General features: G+C 42.0%; 1 long non-coding RNA gene across 2 annotated transcripts; it reads right to left on the bottom strand.

Moving 5' to 3' along the window:
* Nucleotides 1-377: 377 nt before the first annotated feature.
* On the bottom strand, nucleotides 378-11,412 carry LOC122555784. Of its 2 annotated transcripts, none has more exons than XR_006313364.1 (2): nucleotides 11,374-11,412; nucleotides 378-844 (listed from the first exon to the last, which is right to left on the bottom strand). It is a non-coding gene; the product is annotated as an uncharacterized LOC122555784 (long non-coding RNA). The 2 variants fall into 2 exon arrangements; XR_006313365.1 differs by having other exon boundaries at nucleotides 11,271-11,407.
* Nucleotides 11,413-11,965: the final 553 nt, after the last annotated feature.

Raw genomic sequence — 11,965 nt, 5'->3', positions numbered from 1 at the left:
TTCATCATCAATAATTTCTATCTTAAGATATTGCAGCACCATCTCCCCCTATCCCAAACCCACCCACCACCCACTCCTCCCCACTTTTGGAATATTTGTTCTTCTGGCTTACAGGTGGAACTCACCTCTAAGCATCGCTCTACTCTATTTAATTCTTCCAAGAACAATGCCTTTAACTTTTCACTAGTTCTATGAAAGCATTGATGGCCCATAGCTCAGCACTTTATTGTATTAGACCCAAGAAAGTGTCTTTTTTTGCAAGAACAATTTATGCTCCCCATTTCATTTCTTTTGTTGGATTGTGGAAACTATCCAGAATCTAAGCCCAGAATTTTGTTACTATCAAGTGAGGAGGAACAAATTTGATTTCCTCTCAGTTTCTTGCAAAAAAACTTTAATTTCTTTTAGTGCATGCCCAAACCTTTTTCCAATTAAAATGTTGTAAACTGTTTTCAACAGAAATAGTTAGAAGCCAATTGAAGGTTTTCATGAATAAGAAAAAGCAGATTTGTTATCTGCTAACTCCAAGTAAAATAATAACAGCATAATGTCAAACACGTAGACATACAGGTAGAGTTATAATGGAATTCTGTCTGATACAAAAGCAAGATGAAAGGAACATATTGTTTAATGACTGTTGAGTGTCCTTTTGATCTAAGCTTTAATCATAAGACCTGACTGTTTGGTTGACATCCTGAATCAGCTTGAATCACTTGCAGTATGTAAATTTTGCAGACCATCTTTTTAACTTCTTGGTGTCCTGATGTTTCTTCTTCATCTGTATTGTCACCGACACTCTTCCTTCTTGAGAGGCTGAGAGCACATTTATCAGCTGGGTCGAGCTCTGCAATCAAAATTTCACCTTCACTGCTCTACTGAAAGCAACGGTGTAAAAGACAAGGTAGTTTGTGTGTTTCCACGTCTCATTCATTATCTCCAAGATAATTGCAGGTGATAATTTTATTCCTCAATGTGTGAGTGTTCATACAAGTATAAAATGTAAAAAAAGGGAAGTGGGGGGCTTTTTATGTCTGACTGGGTCAACTAGTTTCACTGTCCTTTGGTCAGTGTTTTTTCCCCTCTTCTTTTTAAAATATCATTTAGATCCATGAAAATCCCAGGTATCAAAATCAGAAGATAGAATTTGAAAATCAGTGGTCCACGTTATCATCCTTAAAACTCCCAGATATTAATTATTCTTGGATATTTTAAAAACACACAAATTTTAGCTGCTACATTATCCCTATTATGTTGCATTTTTAAACTAACTTTTTCCACCATTGTTTTTCCTTGCATGACTTTGTATTAAATATTCCACCTGACATGTTCTGGCTCAGATTCTGCTTCAGAACAGCAATTGTTCAGCATCCGTGGAGAGAAATCAAAGTTAACGTTTCGGGTCCTGTGACCCTTTCTCACCCATTCTGAGGTAGAGTTACCAGAGTTGAAATGGTAACTTTGATTACTCTTCACAAATGCTGCCAGACCTGCTGAGCTTTTTCAGCTGCCTCTATTTTTGAGACAATATCCTTGTTGAGCAATTAGCCAGTGCTGTAGGAAAGGGTTTAAATCTACAGAACAATCTCTATTATCTGGACAAGACGGGCGGGGAGTATTTTGTTCGGATAACAGAGAGTTCAGAAAACTGATTGTTTTGATAACAGATAGCGTTTTTACGGGTTCTTGAGATCTTGTTCACATAATCCAAAATTTGGATAATTGATGTTCGGATAATCAAGGTTGTACTGTAATTGGGTCAGTTTTAGGGAATAGACAGGAGGATGTTACAACAGAAAGAAACATGCAGGATTTGAAGAGAAATATCATAGCAGAATAAGACATATTAATGTATTAAGTTGAGCCAGAATAAGAGGGAATGCAATAATATTTAAACTATAATTACTCTTCACATATGTGAACACACAAAGGGTGGTGAATATGGTTGGCAATGGCAGAGACAGCCACTTGGGAATATGGTATCATGGTGATAGCGGAGACTTGTCTCGGGAAAGGACAGACCAGACACCGAATACTCTCAGGTACATGGTGTTTTGGGAAAGATAAAGAAGGAGATAAGGAAGAAGGGCTGGCAGTCTTAGTTAAGTAGACTGTATTAGTATTGGAAAGAGAGCTTCCTCTGATCTATTTGATTAAGTTTAAGAAACAAGGGACTATGTTCCTTTGAATTATTGGAAGTTGCATTGCAATACTTATGTATAAGCAGAAATCCAGCTTTTAACAAACCCCTGAATTTTTCTTGACCTCAATCTTGCTCGGTCACACAAGGAAACAACTGCTTGTACAAAAGATGAATTTATATGCTATCAGGGGTAAATACAGAACTGGCTTTGTCATAGGAGACAAAGAGTAGTGGTGAGTATATGCTAGGAGTTGCTCAATACAGTTTCAATATGTCATTCAGGACAGTTTAGGAGTCACTGGAATAGAGTTTGCAGGTGACAAGCAGAGAGACTGAAAGACAGAGTGAGAGAGATAAGCACCTTCCATGTTCAGCAGGACTGCTATTAGTTGTAATGCTAAAGGCAACTGAATTGCACTGACTCAGGGGTAATTGGAACTCAGGGAAGTTCTAGACTGTTTCAGAAGGCTCCAGAAGGACTGTGAAGGGCACAAAAGAAGTCAGTACACAACTTACAGATCATTTCAGCCAAGACTGGGGCTTGAAAGTCCACAAAAGAAAACAAAGATCAACACAGCACAGAAACAGGCCCTCTAGCCCTCCAAGCCTGCACCAATACATTTTGCCCTTCTCTACTAATACTACCTTTACTTACAGGATCCCTCTATTTCCTTCCTATTCATATATTTGTCCAGATGCTTCTTGAATGCTGCTACTGTGTCTGCTTCCACCACCTCCTCTGGCAACGTGTTCCAGGCACTCACCACTCTTTGTGGGAAGAACGTGCCTTGCACATCTCTTTTAAATCCACCCCTCTTTTAAATTAACCTATATCCCCTGGTGATAGGCCCCTCCACTCTGGGGAAAAAAATCTTATATGTTCCACTCTATCCATGCCATTCACAATCTTATAAACCTCTATCAGGGTGCTGCTCAATGTCCTGTTTCCAATGAAAACAAAACCAGTCTATTCACCCTTTTTTTACAGCTAGAATCCTTCATACCAGGCAACATCCTGGCAAACCTTTTCTGTACCCTCTCCAAAGCATCCACATCCTACTGGTAATGTGGTGATCAGAACTTTACACAATTTTCCAAGTGTGGCTTAATTGAAGTTCTATAAGACTGCAGCATAATTTGTCTATCCTTCTACTCAATGCCCCTTCCAATGAAAGTAAGCATGTCATAGGCCTTTTTCACGACCTTATCTACCTGTGCTGCCACATTCAATGATATGTGAACCGGTACACTCAGATTTCTCTGCACATCAATACTCCTAAGGGTTCTGCCATTCACTGCACAATTTCCACCCGTACTTGACCTTCCAAATGCATCACCTCACATTTGTCTGGATTAAACTCCATCTGCCATTTTCTGCCCATTCCTCCAACTGATCCATATCCTGCTGTATCCTCTGACAATCCTCCTCACTATCCATAATGCCACCAATCTTTGTACCGTCCACAAACTTACTAATTAGACTACCCACATTTTCCTCCAAATCATTTATGTAGACCACAAACAACAAAGGACCCAGCACTAATCCGTGTGGAAAGCCACTCGTCACAACCCTCCAAGCATCCTTCTACCACTACCCCCTGTCTCCTATGACTCAGCCAGTTCTGTATCTATCTTGCCAGCACACTCCTGATATCATGTGCATTCATCTTCTGTACAAGCAGCAATTTCCTTGTGTGACTGAAGACAGAGGTCAAGAAAAATTCACGAGTTTGTTATCAGCTGGAGTTCTGCTTGTAAGTGCGTGCTGGAATGCAATTGCCAATAATTCAAGGGAACAGTCCCAGGCAAAGAAGGTAAACCACAAGGACTTAAGAAACCATTGAGGTAATTCATGATGGAATGGCATTTGAGGGAGGCCAGGTCATCAAAAATGGAGAACTGCAATTTTTTTAACCAAGTTTCAATGAAACAATTTTAAAAATACTCGGGAAAAATCCCATATGACAACATTCACCAAGAATTGGTACCTGCGGTGTTAGACAATTCAGAGGCCAGACAGTTGTCCTCCTCAACTTCAGAAACTGGACTTACATTTAGCATTTAACAGATTACTGGGAAATGTAAGCAAAGTCTTTCATTTGCTCGGACAGAGTAAAAGTCAATTGTTTGTGTTTCCTTGATATGCGACTGTACATAAACAAACTGCATTTCTGACTATGTGTATATATACACACACACAAAGATGTTTTTTCTGAATTAAGCATATTTTTGAAATAAAAAAATTGCTGGGACATAAAACAGGAATTGATGTGTGCAAGGCTAGATCCAGACCAGTGAGGTGCAGTAAGACATATAAAATTAATAATTTAGCAACAGTTTAGAGAGTAGGCATACCCACAATGATTGTGGCATTTGGCAATGATTTGGCACATTTGGAGAATAAATTCAGGATTTTAACCTAACAAGTTAAACATGTGTTGGATAAAGTGAGTCAAGATAATTGATAAGATGCCGAAGGGGAATTAAAGGAGATCAGACTAGCCAACACTTTGTAATAGTGCTAGAAGGCTCGCCATGCAATAAATGAAATCATCCAAGGAAAAATATAGATGATGATGACAGCAGAATCGTATCCGGTGTTGTATCTGTGGGCAGTGGATGATAGGACAGTTGAGGCAGAACCTAGAACAGACGAGCCAAGGACAGGTCTCATCTTGGATCAGTAACAAGTACATAGAACACTTGGAACCTCCATCTTTTAGATTACCAATTACAGAAACTAACCAAGGACTGATTCTATGATGACTGCAAGTGAACCACAGGAAAGGTCTTAGGCGTGGTAATAGGGATCCTTATCATAACACTGATCAAAAATGGACTAAAAATCTTGAGACTCAAAATATTGGCAAGCATGCAAGAGGGCCTGTGGTAAGAATATGATGGCACCCTACTGTACACTGTTTAAAAAAGGGGAAAGCTTGTAGGTACTATTTTGGATAAATACAGCAAATCCAATTGTATACCCCTATCCTGTGTATTCAAACAAACATGTCTGGTGTAGTTTTCACCTAATATCCAATTTAACTGTACCATAGATAGACTGGGCATTGACATCACCTGAATAGTGAACGGGGGAAGAGAGAATACTGCATCATAACTTCCCTCAAATATTATCAATACCTTCTCCGATGACATCATGAACTCCACTTCCTACATTAGGTTCCACATAGAAGTCAGGGCAGGCTTAATTGGACTCATAAATATACCTAGGAAAAGTGAGATCTTTGCTAATGTCAGTAATGAACTCTGACAGACTTCTGGCGATTGTTGGAAAAATACGACACTGGTAAATTTTAAAGGATCTGGACATAATTGCCTAATATACATAAGTTTTATTCCTGTGGTCCAAAAGACATAGCAAGTACAAAACCTCATTGTTTCCTGACAGTACGTAGACAGTGAGGTCTGCAGATGTGGGAGATCAGAGTTGAGAGTGTGTTGCTAGAAAAGCGCAGCAGATCAAGCAGCATCTGAGGAGCAGGAAAATCAACATTTCAGGCCGGATGAAGGACTGATGAAGGGCTCCGGCCCGAAAAGTCAATTTTCCTGCTCCTTGGATGCTGCCTGACCTGCTGTGCTTTTCTAGCAACACACTCTCAACAACAGTATGTAGACAGGCCAACAAGGGACAAGGCCACATTGGATTTAGTACTGGGTAATAAATCAGCCAGGTGTTAGATTTGGAGGTAGGTGAGCACTTTGGTGATAATGACCACAATTCAGTTATGTTTATTTATACAATGGAAAGGGATAGGTATACACCGGAGGGCAAGACCTACAGCTGGGGAAAGGCAATGATAATGAGATTAGACAAAATTTAGCATGGGGAGGGAAACTACAGAGAATGGGCACAATAGAAATGTGGAATTTATTCAAGAAACATCTATTATGTGTCCTTGATAAGTATGTCAATTAGGGAGGATGTTGTTGAGCACAGTAGCAGTGGTTTACTAAGGAAGTTAAGAGGAGGAAGAAGGCTTATGTTAGGATGAGATGTGAAGGCTCAGTTAGGGCGATTGAGTGTTACAAGGTAGCCTGGAAAAACTTAAGAGAGCGAGGATGAGTGAGGAGGGAACATGAGAAGTTGATAGGAAAGCCCTAAAGCTTTCTACTGGTATATAAGGGATAAAAGAATGACTACAGTAGGATTAGGACCATTCAAGGACAGTAGTGGGAAGTTCTGCGTGGAGTCAGAGGAGATAGGGAAGCGCTAAGTGAATATTTTTTGTCAGTATTTGCACTGGAAAAGACAATGTGGTCAAGAAGAATACTGAGAAACAGGCTACTAGACTAGATAGGATGGAGGTTCATAAGGAGGTGGTGTTAGAAATTTTGGAAAGTGTGAAACTAGATAAATCCCCTGGGCCAGGTGGAACTTATCCTAGGATTTTCTGGGAAGCCAGAGAGGAGATTGCTGAGCCTTTGGCTTTGATCTTCATGTCATCATTGTCCACAGGAATAGTGCCAGAAGACTAGAGGATAGCAAATGTTGTTCCCTTGTTCAGCAAGGGGAGTAGAGACAACCCTGGTAATTATAGACGAATGAGCCTTACTTCAGTTGTGGGTAAAGTGTTGGAAAATGTTAGAGATAGGAGTTATAATCATCTAGAAAGGAATAAGTTGATTAGGGATAATCAACACGGTTTCTTGAAGGGTAGGTTGTGCCTCACAAACCTTAATGAGTTCTTTGGGAAGGTGACCAAACAGGTGGATGAGTGTAAAACGATTGATGTGGTGTATGTGGATTTCAGTAAGGTGTTTCAGAAGGTTCCCCATGGTAGGCTACTGCACAAAATAGAGGCATGGGATTGACGGCAATTTAGCAATTTGGATCAGAAATTGGCGAGCTAAAAGACAGAGGGGGTGGTTGATAGAAAATGTTTATCCTGGAGTTCAGTTACAAGTGGTGTACCGCAAGGATCTGTTTTAAAAAGAACAAAGAAAATTTACAGCCCAGGAACAGGCCCTTCAGCCCTCCAAGCCTGAGCCGATCCAAATCTATTCTCTAAACCTGTCACCCAATTCCTAAGCATCTGTATCCCTCTGCTCCCCACCTTCTCATGCATCTGTCCAGACACATCTTAAATAAATTTACCGTGCTTGCCTCTACTACCTCTGCTGGCAAAGTGCTCCAGACACCCACCACCCTCTGTGTAAAGTACTTGCCGCATGTATCCCCCTTAAACTTTTCACTTCTCACCTTGAAAGCGTAACCTCTCGTTATGGAATCTTTCACCTTGGGAAAAAGCTTATCGCTATCCTGTATATACCCTTCGTGATTTTGTAGACCTCAATCAGATCCCCCCTCAATCTCCTTTTTTCTAATGAAAACAAACCTAACCTACTCAACCTCTCTTCATAGCCAGCACCAACCATACCAGGTAACATTCCCTGTAAACCTTCTCTGCACCCTCTCCAAAGTGTCCACATCCTTTTGGTAATATGGAGACCAGAACTGTACACAGTATTCTAAATGCGGCCGAACCAATGTCTTGCACAATTTTAACATGACCTCCCAGCTCTTATACTCAATACCCCATCCGATGGAGACAAACATACCATATGCCTTCTTGACCACTCTATCCACCTGTGCAGCAACCTTCAGGGTATAATAGAACTAAACTCCCAGATATCTCTGCTTATCAACTTTTCCCAAGGCTCTTCTGTTCACTGTATAATTCGCTCTAGAATTAGACTTCCCAAAATGCATCACCTCGCATTTGCCTGGATTGAACTCCATCTGCCACTATTCCGAGCAACTGTCCAGGCTATCTATATTCTCCTGTATTCTTTGGCAGTCCCTTATGCTTTCTGCTACTCCACCAATCTTTGTATAATCTGCAAAATTGCTGACCATAGTAACAGTGCCCTCTTCCAGATCATTTATATATATTACAAACAACAGTGGCCCCAACACGGACCCCTATGTAACATCATTAGTCACCTTTCTCCATTTTGAGAAACTCCCTTCAACTACAACTTTCTGCCTCTTATTGCTCAACTAGTTCTTTATCCACCTAGCTAGAACACCCTGCACACCATGTGACATCACTTTCGCTATTAGTTTACCATGGGGAACCTTATCAAACACCTTACTGAAGTCTATATATGACATCTACAGCCCATCCTTCATCTATCAACTTGGTCACTTCCTCAAAAGAACTCAAGTTGGTAAGGCAAAATTGCCCCTGCTCAAACCCATGTTGCCTATCACGTATAAGCCCATCCTTTTCTAAATATAAATAGATTTTATCCTTCAGTACCTTCTCCAGCAACTTTCCCACCACTGATGTCAGGCTCACTGGTCTGTAGAATATCCCTACTACCCTTCTTGTACAGGGGGATAGCATGAGCAACCTTCCAGTCCTCCGGCACCTCACCTGTGTTTAAGGATGCTACAAAGATATCTGTCAGGGCCCCAGCTATTTCCTCTCTCACCTCCCCAAGCAACCTGGGATAGATCCAATCCAGTCTTTGGGATTTGTCTACCTTAATAACTTCTAGCCTACCCAACACATCTTCCCTACTTATGTCAAGGTGATCCAGAGTTATCAAACTTCTATCTCTAATCTCAACATTCATTATGTCCCTCTTCTCACTGAACACTGATGCAAAGTAATCATTCAGAATCTCACCCATTCTCTCAGGTTCTTCACACAGCCTTCCTTCATTATCCTTTCGTGGACCAATACTTTCTCTAGTTACCCACTTGCTTCTTATATAAAAGAATAAAATGCTTTGGAATTCTCCTTTATTATGCTCACTAAAGCTATTTCATAACCCCTTTTAGCCCACTTGATTCCTCGTTTAAGACCGGTCCTACTCTCCCGATATTCCTCCAGGGCCCGTTCTGGTCTTAGCTGCGTGGACCTTACGTACGCTTCCGTTTTCCTCTTGGCTCAACGTACGATTTCTCCTGTCATCCACGGTTCACAAATCTTGCCTTTCCTATCCTTTGCTTTCAACGGGACATACTCATCCTGCACTATCTTTGAAAGGCTCCCACATATCAAATGTGGACTTCCCTTCAAATAGCTGTGCCCAATCTACATTTCCCAGCTCCTGCCTAATTTTGATATAATTGGCTTTGGCCCATTTTAATACTCATTCCTTCGGATCACTCTCATCTTTGTCTACGAGTATTCTAAAACCTATAGAATTGTGGTCACTGTTCCCAAAGAAATCCCCCACCACAACTTCTACCACCTGGCCTGGCTCATTCCTCAACACCAAGTCCAGCATGGCCCCTTCCCTTGTCAGACTATTGACATACTGTTCTAGAAAACTCTCCTGGACGCTTCTTACAAATTCTGCCCCATCCAGACCTCTGACATTAAGTTGGGAAAATTAAAATCTCCCATCACCCACCACCCTGTTGCCTTTACATCTTTCCATAATCTGTTTACCTATTTGTTATTTTACCTCACACTCACTGTTGGGAGGCCTGTGATACAGCCTCAACAACGTAACTGCACCCTTATTTCTCAGCTCCACCCATAATGCCTCACTACTCAAGCCCTCCATAATGTCCTCCTTTAGCACAGCCGTGATATCATCCCTGACCAGCAATGTAACTCCTCCCCCGCTTTTACTTCCCTCCCTGTCCAGTCCGAAATGTCTATATCCTAGAACATTTAGTTGCCAATCATGCCCTTCCTTCAACCAAGTCTCTGTGATTGCAAAAACATCATACACCCAGGCACCAATCCAAGCGCTAAGTTCAGCTTCCTTATCCAATACACTCCTTGCAGTAAAGTAGATGCACTACATGCCACCAATTCTTTTGTGTTCACCTGCTCTCTGCCTTCTCTTCCACTTATTAACGCTATCTTCATGATTCTTACAGTCTCCAGTTTCTACCTCGGTCGACTTTTGTCTTCTCTTCTGGCTCCCAGCCCCCTGCCACATTAGTTTAAAACCTCCCCAACGGAAGTAGCAAGAACTCCCACAAAGACATTAGTTCCAGTCTGGTTCAGATGTAGCCCATCCAATTTGTAATAGTCCCACCTTCCCCAGAACTAGTCCCAATGTCCAACAAATCTGAACCCCTCCCTCCTACACCATCCCTCAAGCCACATATTCATCCTGCCTATTTTTTGACTTCTACAATGGCTAGCACGTGGCACTGGTAGTAATCCCGAGATCGCTACCTCTGAGGTCCGCCTTTTTAACTTCTCTCCTAGCTCCCTGAATTCTGCTTTCATGACCTCATCTCATTTTTTACTTACATCGTTGGTGTCTATATGCACCAAGACAACTGGCTGTTCACCCTCCCCTTTTAGAATGCTCTGCAGCTGATCGGTGACATCCCTGACCCGAGCACTTGGGAGGCAACATACCATCCGGGAGTCCCGTTTTCGGCCACAGAAACGCCTATTTACTCCCCTTACAATAGAATCCCCTATGACTATGGCCCTGTAAGACTTTTTTCCCGTCCTTTTGAAGAGCAGTGCCCACCAGAGTGCCATGATCTTGGCAACTGCTGCCCTCCCCAGTGAGCCATCTCCCCCAACAGTATCCAAGACTGTATACCTGCACTGCCTTCCTACGCTTTTTCTGTCTTTTGGTCACCCATTCACAGCCTCCCTCAGCAATTCTAACCTGTGGTGTGACCAGTTCACGAAACGTGCTATCCATGACCTCTTCAGCATTGCGGATGCTCCACAGTGAGTCCATCCGCAGCTCCAGAGCCATCCTGCGGTCAAACTACAACTGCAGCTGGACACACTTCTTGCAAGTAAAAGAGTCAGCCACGTTCCTGAGCTCCCACATCAAGCAAGAGGCACATGCCACAGGTCTGAGGTCCCTGCCATTGTAAGCCTTACCTTTATATCAATTAACTAAAACCAAACAGTACACTTAAATATTTGCAAGAAAAGAAAAAGTAAAAACCTTATCTTACAGAGTCTTTTTCTTCTGGTTGAGGGGGAGTGCAGGTTTAGCCACTGCCCAAATAGATGTCTAGATTAGAGTGGTGCTGGAAAAGCACAGCAGGTCAGGCAGCATCCAAGGAGCAGGAAAATCAACGTTTTGGGCAAAAGCCCTTCATCAGGAATTGAGGCAGGGTGCCTGCAGAGTGGAGAGATCCAAATATATACCAAGTCTTTACCTTCCTGGCACCCTCCTGGTCTCCACGTCACCTCCGCTCTGTCTCCCACAAACAGAAAAAAGGCTGCAGGATTTGAAGTTAAGAATGTAAACAGTTTCCTTACCTTCCCGGCACACTTTAGGTCCACTGGCGTTTGTCATTTTTATAAGTGACCTGGATGAGGGCATAGAAGGATGGGTTAGTACATTTGCAGACAACATTAAGGTCAGTACAGTTGTGGATGGTGCTGAAGTATGTTGTTGGTTATAGATGGGCATAGATGAGCTGCAGAGCTGGGCTAAGAGATGGCAAATGGAGTTTAATACAGAAAAGTGTGAGGTGATTCACTTTGGAAGGAGTAACAGGAATGCAGCGTACTGGGATGAATGGTAAGATTCTTGGTAGTATAGATGAGCAGCAAGATCTAGATGTGGATCCCTCAAAAGTTGCCACCCATGTCCATAGGGCTGTTAAGAAGGCATACAGTCTGCGAGCTTTTATTAGTAGAGGGATTGAGTTTCAGAACCATGCGGTCATGCTGCAGTTGTACAAAACTCTGGTGTGGCCGCACTTAGAGTATTGCTTGCAGTTCTTGTCACCGCATTATAGGAAGGATGCATAAGCTTTGGATAGGTTTTATAGGAGATTTACTCGGATGTTGCCTAGTATGGAGGGAAGATCTTATGAGGAAAGGTTGAGAAACTTGAGGCTGTTTT

This window comes from Chiloscyllium plagiosum, chromosome 1, assembly GCF_004010195.1.
Source record: "Chiloscyllium plagiosum isolate BGI_BamShark_2017 chromosome 1, ASM401019v2, whole genome shotgun sequence".
NCBI classification, from domain to species: Eukaryota; Metazoa; Chordata; class Chondrichthyes; order Orectolobiformes; family Hemiscylliidae; genus Chiloscyllium; species Chiloscyllium plagiosum.
The sequence above is the reverse complement of the archived record's forward strand: the minus strand, read 5'-3'. Positions and strand labels throughout refer to the sequence as shown.